The sequence below is a fragment of the Solanum stenotomum genome, chromosome 1, assembly GCF_019186545.1.
Source record: "Solanum stenotomum isolate F172 chromosome 1, ASM1918654v1, whole genome shotgun sequence".
Taxonomy (NCBI): domain Eukaryota; kingdom Viridiplantae; phylum Streptophyta; class Magnoliopsida; order Solanales; family Solanaceae; genus Solanum; species Solanum stenotomum.
The window spans coordinates 69,231,456-69,247,227 of record NC_064282.1 but is presented as its reverse complement, the minus strand read 5'-3'; the positions used below and the strand labels follow the sequence as shown (position 1 = coordinate 69,247,227).

Below are 15,772 nucleotides of genomic sequence, written 5' to 3'. Positions count from 1 at the left end.
ACGCTTATGAAGTAATGTCAATTGATATCGAATGAAATATGGTCCACTGATTAGCTAAATCTGATTCAAGAAGAAGCACAAGAAATAGTAGCCAATAGCAGAAATGTACGAACAAGAAGAAGAAAAAAATGACGGGAACCAAAAGAAAGCAAGCAAGAACGAATAAGAAGAAGAAGAAAAAGAGAGGAATCCGGCGGGGAGATTTGCAGCTTTTATTTCCCCTTTTGGTGCGCTAGCTTCCCTCCATTTTTTATTCCCACCATATTTGATTAAATTAGGTTTTAGTCGTTTACCTTTTTTACCCCTCATTTAATACAATGGACCAAAATGTCAACTTAAAAACATAATTGTCACCTACACTCAATTATTAAAACTTATGCCACTGCCATTTAATTTTGACACCTTAATGTCACCCTTAATTCAAAAACCTGACTAATTCACTGGGTCTTTGACTAAGTCAACACCCCTCCAAGTTTCAAAAATATCTTTTTTAATAAGCTAGTTTTTAATATATACCATAAAGTAATTAGTTTCAATTATATACAATAAATAGTTCAAGTAATCATGTAATTCGGATCATAAAAATGGTAAATTCAAAAGTGGGTTTGATAACCCTAACTATGGAATTAACTTCATGAAAATTGAGAAGTTTTGGACATGAGAATGAAAGGAAATATTCATTAAAGTACTACAAACCTTAAATTTGAAGTTTAAGAAAAGAAATGTAATTTAAATCTCTAGAATCCTTGTAGATCTTGTTCTTTGAAGTGTTGGGAGAAAAAGAGAAAAAATTATTGTACCCTATAAAATCTGATTAAATATTACTTTTTGGAGATGTTAATAAAAATGGGTTGAGATTATGGGATGAGAAAAAGATGAAAACACCCATTCTAGAATGTGGAAAGAATAGAAAACTAAAAGAATTTCATAGAACATACGCTATCGTGCACCTGGAGCCTAGGACGCATGGATGTTCCCACAACCTTGGCAATAAGCACTAGTCCTACCGCACAATCACCTAGTTGGCGTCCTTTCCGCGTAGGGGGTTATGCAAATTCTATAGTATCTAGTCAAAATGTGAATAATTTTTAGCACAGGATTTGAATCTACGAACTATAAAAGGAGTTAGAAAGAAGACTTCAAGATATTTCATTTGGTTGGTTTTAGGCCATAAAATTTTGGAAAAACGCATAAGTACCCCCCCAACCTATGCCCGAAATTTCAGAGACACGCTTATACTATACTAATGTAACACCCCGTATTCGAAACGGACCAAAAATGCAGATTTTGAGAAGTTGGAGGTCAACTTACGGTCACCATCCACGGACCGTAGGTCAGACCACGGCTCGTGCTGGTGGTCCGTGATTCACCACTGCAACCCCTCCCCAAACCAGCTCAGAAAATTGGCTAACTCCCGAATCACGAACAGACCCACGATCTGTCGATCAGACCACGGTCCGTGGTCTGTGTCCGTGGATCGAGACTTCCCTTACCCAGCCTCTGACACAAACTACAGTCGACCAGCACGGACCGTCATTCGATGCACGGTCCATAGGTCTGACCGTAATTGAGGGTCAACAGTTAGTTAGATAAAAATTGTGGTTAAGTCAACTTTAGATGGTCATAACTTTTAGCATAAAATGAATTAGGTGTCCCATGAACTATTATATGATAGATAATTGAATTATCTTTCCAACGCCACCAAATTTGCTAAATTCTAACCTCTGAGTAAAAAGTTATGCTCGTTTTAGTGAAGGCATGTCGAGCAGGCTTGACTTACGGACACAATCTATGGACCGTAGATTGACCTACGGCCCGTAGGTCCAATCCGTAGGTCACTCCGACAGCAGTTAATTCAGGGGTCTTTTGGTCTTTTCCTATTTCATTTAACCCCTAAGATACGTCGTTTAGATCCTAAATCATGAGGTTTTAATCAGTTTAAGCCTAGAAACATAACTAGAACTTACCTAAGTCAAATCATTAATCAAACTTAGAAAAATTAGAACGCTAAAAGGAGAAGAGAAGTCAAGAACCCTAGTTCAAGAACGCAGCAAGGTTCCATTAGTTCCAGCCCCGAAATCGAAATATTTCTCCCTGGAATTCGTCACCAGGTATGTTGGATTTCAGTAGTGGATTCCTTTTGCCCATTAGGTCCCTAGAATTCAGTCAGATTCTTGATTCCATGATTATGAACAGACCTAGGGTTTCTAGAATTACATTAGATCATCATGAATTAGTTATTGAAATGTTCCATATCAGATTATCATATTATTGCTCAGTTTATCGCATAAATTTCAGAACCCTAGCTATGTATTTCTTTAGTTCTTGAATTACACATGCTAGGTCAGATATTTCAGTATTCAGTTTTACATGCCTCAGTTTATGAATGCATCGTTATCAGATTAATTGTTGCATTCTCAGTTTGCATGTTCAGTTTCGAGCTATCCAGTATTTACAGAAATTCAGTCATAACCAGTTAACCACTTAATTCATTGGGAGCAGTATAATACCGAGTTGGACTAGGGTTCAGCGTACCCATATAGTCCCAGAACTACGAGTCACGTAGGTGTAAGTCCCCTATATGGGCAACATCAGTTTAGTGATCACATCAGCATGCCTCTATACCTCTGGCAGGGTATATTGGGTCCTCTCGATGGGGCGTATACATTGGACTCCACATTTAGCTCATGTGGTTTTATGTCGGCTATTAGTAGCTCCCATAGTTCAGTCAGACTCTTTTGCATTGACCATATTTCAGTACAGTCAGTATTCAGTCTCAGCATGTTATAAATTTGGTCATTGCATCAGTTAGCTCAGTATTCAGTATTTTCAGTATCTATATCATGTCCAGATTATTTCATTGCTTTATTGCTTTGTTCAGTTATATGTTATTTCAGCTTTACTCTATCCTGTATGTTCAGTACCTTTCAAGTACTGACGCATAAGTGCGCTACATCTTCTCGTGATGTAGGTTCAGGTTCTCAGCATCCAGATCACGCTTAGATCGATTCCCGATCTCTAGTTCAGCAACATCAGTGGTGAGTCCTCATTCTTCGAGGACTAGTGACATGTCTATCTTTATCGCTTTTAGTCTTTAGTTTCAGTTTTGCTAGACCTAGTTGGGGCATGTCCCAACATTTCTAGTCAGTTTAGAGGCTTATTTCAGACATAATTAGATTCAGCTTAGTATTTTGAGTTTGATATTTCTTTTGTATTAAATTCTCAGATTTGATATATTCAGTTATAGTATATGGGTATTCCCTATCTTTTCAGATTTATTTATGAATTAGCTTCCGCATCAGTTTATTATCTTTAGTATGCTCATGATCATGCCAGCAGGGTTAGCTTGGGATCACTTGTGGTCCTAGGTCCCGTGTCCGCGTCTCGGGGGTAGCTCGGGGCGTGACAACTAAGGTCCTATTACCCCCCTCCTCGAACTTATTTTATAAATAATTTTCTATCATTTTTCGGCCTACGTGGCACTATCAACCAGATAGCTTGAAAAAATTGTCAACGCGCGCTGAGCCCAGAAGATAGTGCCACGCAAGCCAAAAAGGGGTAGAAAATTATTTATAAAATAAGTTCGGGGGGGGGTAATAGGACCTTAATATAGTGTAAGTGTGTCTCTGAGATTTCGGGCATAGGTTGGGGGGAGGGGGGTACTTCTGCATCTTCCCTAAAAAAATTCATATTATAGAAATCTCTTATGACCTTAATTCACATTGAATACACTTCTCACACTTAAGAACTGATCTAAGCAAATATATATACAATTAGAAATCATCATATTAGAGCCTATATGCATATGGAATAGTTTGGATTTTTGCTTAGAATTGGCAGGGTGTTACACTATTCAATCTCGATCAACTCAAAATCACCTATAAAAGTCCCACATTTTAGATATGAAATCATTTCGATATTTCGAGTCTTTTAATATATAATTCTCTCGAATCGATTTATGTTTATAGTACGTCAATTTTTATTTATTTTACAAAAGAAGAGGCATACGAAGAAGATGATGCAAAAGAAGAACGACAAAAAAGGAGGAGGAGGAGAAGAAATAAGACAAAAGTGTCGAATGATCACTTATTGTAATAAGGGACTTATTTTTTTAAGTGGGCTATTTTTGCAAAAAAAATTAGTATAACTTACATAAATCTCATAGTGTAAAACCTAAATTACATCCTATCCCTACTTTTTTCTATTTTACAAAAATACCTTAAAATATCAGCCATCCGGATACATAATTGACTGTCCGGATACATTAATTGTGATTTATTATAAATGTGGTTGTTGTGCTTAAAAAGGAAAACAAAAAAAGAAAATCATATTAGAATCCCATAATTTATGCTATTCAATTCATCTATAATGTGTCAATCAGAGAAACTAAATCCTAAAATAACAAATCAATTCAAATTCCTGTTCATCTTTGTCCTTGTTTCAATGAAGAAACTTTCAAGAAGGATTCAAAACTTTTGTTTTAAAATTTGATAAGATACATAATGAATATTTTGATTTTTGACAGACACTTTCGAAGGAAGAAAAAATCGAAGATCATAGCTTTTGGGTTCTTCGAATTCTACACAAATCTCACTATGATTGACGATCAGGTCTGGGTTTCTTTGCCAACTTTCTTGGTATCTTTATTTTTGTGTTGGTGGTTGCTTACCATTGTGTGATGGCAGATCCCAAACATGAAGGCAATTGAAAGTTGTTATTTTATAATTAGCTTGGGCAAAATTAGTTATGTTTATTTGCCATAACTTCGATTTTCGAGTTAAAAGATCTATAACAAAAGGTATGCAACACATATTCGTGTGCTTTAATCATTATTTTTTCATTCATGAATTTGTATATTGACCGATAAATCATGATACATTACTGGTTAGAACTTGATACATTAAATCTTTGACATATATGTTATGGGTTTGCAGATTTGTGAGTTAATGTGTACTGTTAATATAAAGTATCACAACATTTCTTTTTTGATTTTTGAATATGTATAGCATATATAAATCATGATACATTATTGATTTCAACTTGATTCAATTCTAGTTTGATGTGTATGTAATGGATTTTTCTAGATGTGAGTCAGTCTGTTGTTACTACAACGTATTAGATACATATAAAATTTCTTTTTTATATGTATCAATATATGAATTTCTTTATCAAAATATGAAGGTATGTATCAATCTATAAACTATCGTGTATCTGGAGTTAGTTATCATTAGGTTGTTGTGTATCTTAAGTTGAGTTGATTGATATGTGATGTATCTCTAACTTTCAAGTGTGTGCAGGTTGTGGACGTTGTGGACAAGAAGGTCGCAATTGAAGAACTTGTAATTTCTTTCTGAAAGAAGATTGACAAACTCTTTTTTGAGACTACTGTTATGTTTCCGATACATTATTATGAGATTATAGATTTTCAGTTTTTTTGCTTTTTCCACTTTTACCTTGATAGAACATTACAATTTACTATCAGCTGATGAAATTTTGATACAATTAATTGAAATGTTAAGATTTTGAACCTTGTGTTCATTTTTGTAACAAATTATGTTTCATATACCTCTTTTTAAAATAATGTATCATTAGCTATTTGATAATAATGTACCAGAGATTGTGTTTGTAGAGATGGTGCCACTTAATATGGTTCAGATACATTTTTATATAATGTATCATGTTCTAGTTGAAAATGATGTATCTGATACAATAAGGTTGTGAAAAAGTAGTATGTAAAATTAAATAAAGTGTATCTTTAAATGTATCACAATAAATAAGAATTAATTTATCAATTATATACATGAATGAATTAGGAACTAACTACAACTAATTATCCAATGTATCATCATAAATCAATACGCAACTAACTAGAACTAAGTTATCAAGTAAATACATAATTGAATCAGCAATCAAGTTATAAATTACATTGCATTAGTTAGGTGTCGAAATGTATCAGTAACTAACTAAAACTAATGAGAAGAAATAATGTTGTGTTTATGCATTTATGAATCTGATACATAATTTTATCCAAATTTTGTATCGTTTATATAAGACAAATGTGTAGGACAATCCATACTATAAATAACAACTAACAATAATGAAAGTTAAAGTCAAAATAAATAAATTTTTAGAGAAACACTCTAAAACTTGAGTACGAGTATCTTAAAACAATAAAAACAAAAAATTCTAAAACTAGAGTTAATGTATCTCGAAAACAATAACACTATAAAAAAAAGTCTCTAAGAACTCATAGATAATATTTATTCAACATTAACCAAACCGTCTTGAGCTGGTGCTGTGAATTGACTCTTAGGCCTTAGTTGATACCTAATGATAACAAATAGTAATTGATACTCAATACCAAATGATGTTGTATACAATCTGACAAATATTTGAATCTTCTACAAAATGTAACATCATATATTTATAATATGATATTTAAGTATCATGTGTTCAACTATTTTAGACTATGATACATTGTTCTGCAGTTTACACCCATAATATAATTTGAACTTTAGTCTTTGATACATTGATCATAAATATAAAAAAATGGACTAAATTTAGGATTTTATTTGTAACAAGCTGACATTTATTTGAATTTGATACAAAATGTAAGATTATATATTCATTAAATGTTATTTTAAGTATCATATGTTCAACTAATTTAGATTATGATACATTGTTATGCAGATTACATTCCATCATATAATTTGAACTTTAACCTTTGATACATTAATCATAATATATCAACAAAATAGACCAAAAAATTAGGATTTTATGTGTAAAAGCGGTAGATTTAAAACAAGATACATAACAATATGATACTATATCTTTAACAATAATGTATCAAATTTAAAGCAACTAACAACAGGGGAAGACAAAAAATTTAAAACAAAGAAATAGATACGAAATGAACTGATATATTTAAATATCTTGATATAAATATATAAGTCGAATACATTGATACAAAAGTATATCAACGAATAAATACATTTGATTACTTTGATACAAGAAGTACAATAGTGAATTGATACCCTTAAATATATTGATACAAATATCTTATAATGAAAAAATACACAAAAATCGAAATCGATTTACTAAATGAAGGAACCTAATCCATATGTATCAAGAACAAAAACTAAACAAATTTTTTTTGAAGAAGACAACAGTGGAGTACAATCCCTACATATTCATATGTTTGAAATAGATTGATGGGAGAGAGAATCTTTTCGAAAATCAAATTGATTTAAAAATTGTAACTGCTAAGAATGTGGAGTGAATTTAGGGAGAGAAAAAAGGAGTGAAAAGAGGAGTGGTAAATGTGGGTTTGTCTGGTGGATTTTATGTATCCGAAATTTTTAGGAATTGGGAGAAATAAGGGATTTGTGAAATATTTTAAAAAGGTAGGGATAAATGGAGAATAAGGTAAGTTAATGTGTGTATATAAGTAATTTCTATTGGACAGTTTTTCTATTTTTCATTTCTTAATCCCTATTTGTCTATCTACTTGATATACGAGCCCGTGTCAGGCCCAATATATGTTACTCTTTCTGTCCAATTTATGGAGGAAATAAAGTTGAGAAAAAGTTTATAAATAATCTTTACAAGAGTTAGTCTTGATATTTTGTTCCTACAAAAATAATCTACCAAAATTACATTTATTAATTTGATAAAAATTATTTGAACGAAATTGTCCTTTAAAATTGTAAACAATTCGTTAATGTTTTTGTTTTTCTTTGCATTTCCATTCTCTTGTCTATTTTTCACTTCCCGCAATTGGTGGTTTCATTGAAGATGCTCTGTCATATCTCACGTCCTCCTCATGGCGATTGGTCCAAGTGATCATACACTTGTTACCATGCAATTAAACAATCAGACCGTTCATGATGTCGCCTCCTCCCATTTCAACTACTCTCTCAAAAATGATTTAGCACTTTCATTTATTTTTTGTATTATTGAGTTCAGTATCTCTTCGGTAAGAAGCTATTGAAGTCGAAATTCTTAACTCTCAGCCTCATAATTGTTCCTAAACATGAGATAACATCCTCCTTGTTCTCAATTTTATCTTCAATCACGGTGAATTTGTGATAGAATAATGTAGCATGACATTTTTTCTTTTTGATTCTACACTTAAAGGGGAAGCTTAGGTTGTGGATGAATAGTCTTTCAATGTTAATCATCTAGAGAATTAGAGTTGCTCTCAGCTTTTTCTCTTATGAATGATCATTGTGTTTTTAATTTTATGGGTGTACATGTCAAATTGAACCGATGAAACAAGTATAAGTATCGAAAAAAAACTGACTTGTTATTTGATTTGATTGGTATGCTGAAAAAATAAACCCGATGACTCATAGTTTGGTTTGGTGTTAACATACAAAGACCTCTTCGTGGATCGAGGTCATGAGCAGATCATTGGATATACAAATGTCGATTGGGCAGGAGATCCTTTTGATAGACATTTCTCATCTGAATATTGTGTTTTTACTAGGCAATACTTTGGTGCCAGTAAGAGAAAGAAACAAAACATAGTTGCCCGATCTAGTGCAGAAGCAGAATATCAAGCAATGGTCATAGCAACTTGCGAGCTAGTTTGGATCAAACAACTGCTCGGTCCTTGTATTAGCTACATCAGTAACAAGCACAATACATATGACTTATGCACCACCTTGAGGAAGAGTGTTAGAATAGTCCTACATGGAAAATGATTATATTTAGCGTCTATAAATATGGCTCAGTGTAATAATATAGTCAACACGATGCAATAATACTTCTCTCCTTTATTTCTCACAAAGATTAATGCAGTGGACAACCAGAAGTCCACTGACTAGAAACACACCGATGCCTAAATATATCTGTTGCAACTCAGACATCGCCAAAAGTTTAAAAAAAAAACATTCTTAACAGTGCAAGAATAAAAGGTACAACAGAAAACAGAAATATTGCCTGAAATAGGGCTTTTATGGAGTTACTATGGTATTGCGTTTCTCATCAGAAACTCCAGTGCGCACTCTGCAAAAAGAAATGAACCAACAAAAATATACACTAAAATCAGAATTCGAGTCTGAAGTATTTGAAATACACATCAGTCATCCTAAATCCACATAATTTACATTCTTTTTACTATGTGTCATAAGGCATTGAAAAACTTTTCAGAAAACTGAAAAGACTCATAACCATATTGAATTACTTCAGAGAATGAATTCAGATATAGATCTGAAGCTTTCCTTCCATTCTAAGTTCAAAGACATCTCATGGAACTGCAGTACTCTACATAAATGAAAGCCCCTTTCCTACTTTCATGGAGGAAAGAGAAACAACTAAAAAATGGGTTAAGAATTTACTTTCATGGAGGCATGGATTACGTTAATATAAACATAAGCTATTTGTATAAAAAATAGACAGAGATCAAACATGACAAGTTTTTGAATATTTAAAGTACTAAAACCGGTAAGTGTATAGTTAAGGGACCAGACCGGATAAGACTTGGGTAGTTAAAGGACTAAATCCGGTAAGTATTAGGTAAAAGACCAAACCTGATAAGATTTGGGATAGTTAAAGGACTAAATCCGGTAAATGTATACTGAAGCAACTATTTTGAACATACTCCAATAGTTCAAGACCATTTGTGGCGTTTCTCTAGGAAAATCAATTAATCATTGCTTGAGACATAGCTTTCAACACTTCACAAAATCTGTCATCTTATCCTTTCTTCCCAAAATGCCAAATAACTTATCTGTGACTTTCTAAATGAGAGACAAACTTAGAACAGCAGACCATCAACATAAGCACTCTCTTTAAGGAAATAAAGCATTTGCTCATCTCTTGGACAAGAAGTTACTACAGGAATTGTCGCCAAATGCAAGCAATGAACAAATATCTACCTAATTGTAGGCCAAGATGTACCTTAGTCACCAAGGTAAAAACGATGAGATTTTAAAATTTACTTTAAAATCAACTGGTGGAAGATCCAATATCTCTACCAAAAGTATCAAGTCACGGTACGAAGTATGTCATAAGGTTCGTTATGAGAACTGGAAGCAAACCTGGCGTTTATGCAGTTGACTTCTGTCTCTAACTTTTCACAAACTAGTTTTAAATAGCATGTGACATTGAACAAGTCCTCTGCATCTGGATGGAATTCGTGAAAGATGCTCTTTTCACTAATTCCCAACTTCATATCTAAATGATACAAAATCAATGGCAAATTGACATCATTGGCCATGGAAGGAGATCCCAGAGTTTAAACATTGTCAAAAAAATATCGAACCTTTCAGAATTATCATCATAATCCATTTCATTTCTTGAGCATTTTTTTTCCTTATTAGATAAGACAGAATTGAAGTCTTCTCCGCTCTGATAAAACAATAAAATATACCTTCGTGAAGCATAAGGATAACAAGCTAGGTATATTGTAAATAATGGAGCAACAAAGTATCTGATCAAGTTCTTTCTAAAATAATGGTCACTAAAAGAAGCAACCGAACTCTACAACTGAAGTATGCATTCCACAAGCATCCTGCAACAGGTCTAGGCTTTAAGTAAACAATGCAACAAATGACAGATCTAAGGTTTAACAATACAACAAGTCTAGGTACGGATATGTAGCACGATGTCTGAAACTACGGTAACTGAACTGCTGAGCTCTTAGGTATCAGAAAAATTTCATTAAAACAAAGAAGTTTAGGATAGAATATAACAAACCAGCAGGGTAACCAAAGAGCAGAAAGATGGTCATGACATTTCTTTCCATCTTTATACAATAGGTGATGGAAAGTTTCACCTCTATCAGAGAAGTTGTGATGCAAAGAGTAGCACTAGTTCACATTTTTATCCCATTCTTCACTTCACCAAGCCCTAGCACGACTATTCTCTATTCTTACAATCATATATGGGTTCTTAATGAGATTCTACTTAACAACATAGGGTTTTCAAGAAAACCCTTCTCAAGGGTTTAAATGAGGATTTGGGGGATCTTTAAAATTTGGGTTTTTCCTTTGGATTTATTAGAGTGATTAAGGTCCGTAAAACTAACTATTTCCACATGGAAATTTCTATTTGTTCTCCCCAGGCAAGGTTTTTTAAATCCGACTAATCTTTTCAATAAGTGAATTTTGCCTTCAATTACACATGAAAGTGGTGAAGTGTTCATGTATTACATTCGGAGTGTCATGATATCCCTCCCTTATACTTGAAATCTCATTACTTCATTTCCATGAGTTTCATTGTTTCCACCACTATGATAAAAATTAAATTTATGAGTTTCTTCATTGTTTCCAACTTGGTATTATTTTATCCCATCTCCCAGGTGAGATGATTTAGTCCAACGATTATAATCCCAAGACTATAATTCTGGGATAACTTAGACAGTTTCCAAACGACCCCTTAGATCAATAATCCCAAGTCCACCCCAAGTCCCAACACTATGGAGTGGTGCAAACTCCTAATTTACTTGGCAGAACTTTTCCCTTCCCGCTTAAACCATGCCATGGAAAAACCTTTGAAGTTTATGCAACTTCCGTTGAGCAGAGCATGAATGCTACTGTTACTGCCCCCTACTATTTTTGCCTCCTACAAGTTCTACTACTGCTACTACTACTGTTTGCCTAATCCAAATCCTAATACTCCTACTCCTACCTCCCGCTCCCGCTCCTACTCGTACTCCTACTCATAAGCCTGCCCTGCTCCTGCTATCTCCTACCTCCAAAAGCTCCTGCTATTACTATTGCTACTGTCCCTTACTACCTCCTACAGCTCATGCTAATGCTACTGCTACTGCCCCCTACTATTTTTGCCTCCTACAAGTTCTACTACTGCTACTACTACTATTTGCCTAGTCCGAATCCTAATACTCCTACTACTACTCCTACTCCCACCTCCTGCTAGCTCCCACTCCTACTCCTACTCCTAAGCCTGCCCTGCTCCTGCTATCTCCTATCTCCTACAGCTCCAGCTACTGCTACTGTCCCCTGCTACTGCTACTAGCTATCTCCTACAATAACTGCTACTGCCCCCGGCTACTTCTACCTGCTACCTCCTACAACTCCTGCCACAGCTACTTTCCCCTGCTACCAACTACAACTCCTGCCACTGCTATTGCTACTGTCCCCTACTACCACCAACAGTTCCTACTACTGCTACTGTCCTTTGCTAGTGCTACCTGCTACCACCTACAGCTCCTGCTACTGTTAGTATCCCTACCTCCTACAGCTCCTGCTACTGCTACTGTCCCCTGCTACCATCTAAAGCTCCTTCTACTGCTACTGTCCCCTGCTACTATCTAAAGCTCCTTCTACTACTACTGCTACCTCCTACAACTCCTGCTACTGCTACTGTCTACCTCCTATAACTTCTGCTAACAGCTCTTGCTACTATTATTGTCCCTACTACTGCACCTACTACTACTGCCCCCTGCTTTTGCTACCTCCTACAACTCCTGCTACTGCTACTGCAATTGTCCCCTGCTTACCTCCTATAGCTCCTGCTAATGTCCCCTACTACTGCTACCTCTTACAACTCCCGCTACTGCTACTACTACTTTTTGCCTAATCCTAATTTTAATCTCTCTCCTACTACTACTCCTACCTCCCGCTACTGCTCGTAATCTTACTCCTACTCCTACTGATAAGCCTGCTAGCTCCAGCTACTGTTGCTACTATCCCTTGCTACCTCCTATAGCTCCTGCTTCTACTACTGCTATTGTCCCCTACTACCACCTAAAGATCCTACTATTGCTACTACTACCGCCCCCTGCTAGTGTTATCTGCTACCTCCTACAACTCCTACTACTGCTACTGTCCCTTGCTACCTCTTCCCACTTCTGCTAACAGCTCCTGCTATTGCTATTGTCCATGCTACTGGTACCTGCCACCTGCTACCACCTACTGCTACCGTTCCTTGCTACTGCTTAATCCTAATCCTAATCCTACCTCCTAATACTAATCCTACCTCCTTATTAGCTTCCTAATTCTACCTCCTAATCCTAATACTACCTCCTAATCCTACTCCTATGTCCTAATCATAATCCTACGTCCTAATCCTAATCCTAATCCTACCTCCTAATCCTACTTCCTAATCATAATCCTAATCCTAATCCTAATCATAATCATAATCATAATCCTACTCCTAATACTACCTCCTAATCTTACCTCATCCTAATCCTATCTCCTACTCTACTCCTAATCCTAATCCTACCTCTTAATCCTAATCCTAATCCAAATCCTAGTCCTAATCCTAATGCTACCTCCTAATCCTAATCCTAATTCTAATCCTAATCTTAATCCTAATCATAGTCCTAATCCTAATCCTACCTCCTAATCCTAAATCCTAAATCCTAACTCTAATCTTAATCTTAATCCTACCTCCTAATCCTAATCGCACCTCCTAATCCTAATCCTACCTCCTAATCCTAATTCTATTCCTAATCCTACATCCTAATCCTAATCCTAATTCCTGCTTACTCCTACTCCTACCTCCTATAGACTTAGCGTGTGTCGTCACTTATTCAACTTATTTTTCCTACTTCTAGAAAAGTTATTTTTCTTTATTTTTAAGGAAAATGTTTTCCAAAAACATTTGACTAATCAAACATGAAAAAACTAGAAACCATATTATTCCATACCAAAGACACTTATCCAAAAAAAAATGCTAATCTATAGCAATGGTCATAAAGATAAAATATACATAAATAAGAAACCTTCATCACCTGTTTTCACTTGAGGCCAAGTGATCAAGAAAGTCATTTAGTTCTTTAATTGTTATTAGCCCAGCAGAAGTCGTTCCCTGTCTGCGGTGGAGGACCTATTCACAAGCAGTATTCCAATATAAGTTATTAATCCTTATGTATAACAACACTGGTTTTTTGAACAAGAGGAAAAGTACCAGAAACATCAACATAACAATCTCAAAGGAACACAATAAAGTTGTAACTTAGCTAGTCATGAGAAAGGAAATAATGATGTAGTTATTAAGGTGCTGATTGTTGGACACATTCAGTTCCAAAAATAAGAATATTTATGAATAATGGAGCTAACATCAAATCGTAATTCCTCGAGTTTCTAGCAAAGATCTTACAGACAATCAATCTTGAACAAGAAGGGAATGTTATGAATTGAACCACCAGCATAAATGAAAGCAGAAAAATAAAATGGGGAAAATATGTTATAGTTGTATGAATCTAAAGTCAATAATTATTTTTAGATGTTGAAAGGACTTAAAGCGACAAACTCCTTAGAGCTTAAAGTGTGCACTTTTTTCAGATATGGAGTATCAATGTATATGAATTAAGAATTACAATAATTAAATTCCAATTAAACAACTGATTTTAACACCCATTATTCGATAATATTGATATCACTCCAGCTTTTCAAATTTGATATTCAAAGAATAATATTTTGCATCTTTTTTAGTTTGCAAGTCATTAGTTGAATGGCACATTAAATTAAACATATTGCTTCACCTATGAAGTGTTAACCCATAGCATCATTTCTTTAAGCAACTAAGAGATGTCTTTCAATAATAATGCACATGTGTGAGATAAAGTAACAAAGATAATTTACATGGGTATTTAATAGCAGGAACACCTTAGATCATTTTGTTGGTGAATAAACTTTTGCTTTCTTAGATTTTTTGTGGTATATGAATTATATTATTTTTTGTATTAGGGAAATTAATTTAACGATAACTATCTTTGTTCATGAACTAGGAAAGAGAAAAAAATTGAGAATTGAAGGTACATGTGATAGATATACACATGCTAAAAGAAGTCCAATAAAGAAGTTGAGTGAAATAAAGAAGAATCACCTCCTCTAATTGTGTTCAAGAGAAGTTGGGTGATTAAAGAGCACTCCTTCACCCCACCCCCCAAACCCCGGACCCCAAATGTTCAGCATTTTGAAACACATTTTCTATCAAAGCCAATCGCCTTAAATTACTTGTGAGAATTGAGAAACTAAGGCCCAGATCTTGTTGAAAGATTTTGAAAGAACTAAAAAACATATCTTCATCAAATTCACGTCAGCAACTTGTTTGTATGCAGAGAGAACTACCAACCATGGGCAGTGAAAATCAAAGTTTTTTTTCGATAAATAAAGGTAATAGGAAGATAAAAGCTTTAAGCTGAAATTTTTTGGGAGGTAACAGAGACAGGGGAAGTCACTTGAGTTGTCTAAGAATCTGATAGTTTGTCACCTCCAAACTCTAAAGCTAATAATAAGAAGAAAAGAGTTAAGGATCTAACACGTTTCAGATAGCAAGAGAGCCAAACTCTACTATTCAGCAATATAGACAAGGGAATTCATGGAACATCATCCGTAGAACGAACATACCGGATTGGGAAATGGAGGAGTTGGGTCAGCCTACTTCACAATGTTGCAATTAACAGTGAAACACTAGACCAACTCAATTGGGGAGCAAAAGGGGATGGGAAGTTCTCAGTTATAGCAGCATTCAAGCTTCTAGGTCCACAAAATGCAATTACAGCCACTGGCCTTGGAAGCTTATATGGAAGATCAAGCTGCCCCCGAAGATTAGTTGCTTCAGCTGGTTTGCACTTCATGGAACTTGCCTGACCCAAGACAACCTGCCAGAAGGAAGTTTCAGATGGCTAACAGATGCTATATGTGCATGAAGGAAGCAGAAACACACAAACCACCTATTTGCAGCAGATCCTATGGAGTATGTTTTTAGGTCTTATTGGTAACAAATGGGTCCTGCCTCAGAATATCGAATATCAGGGATGTATAGATAAGCTGGAATTGCTAGAAGTTGAAAGCAC

At 34.9% G+C, this 15,772-nt stretch overlaps 1 long non-coding RNA gene across 1 annotated transcript; it reads right to left on the bottom strand.

The window, feature by feature from the left end:
* Positions 1 to 8,715: 8,715 nt before the first annotated feature.
* LOC125869274 (uncharacterized) lies at positions 8,716 to 15,734 on the bottom strand. Its single transcript, XR_007446796.1, has 3 exons — positions 15,324 to 15,734; positions 13,703 to 13,797; positions 8,716 to 9,009 (listed from the first exon to the last, which is right to left on the bottom strand). It is a non-coding gene; the product is annotated as an uncharacterized LOC125869274 (long non-coding RNA).
* Positions 15,735 to 15,772: the final 38 nt, after the last annotated feature.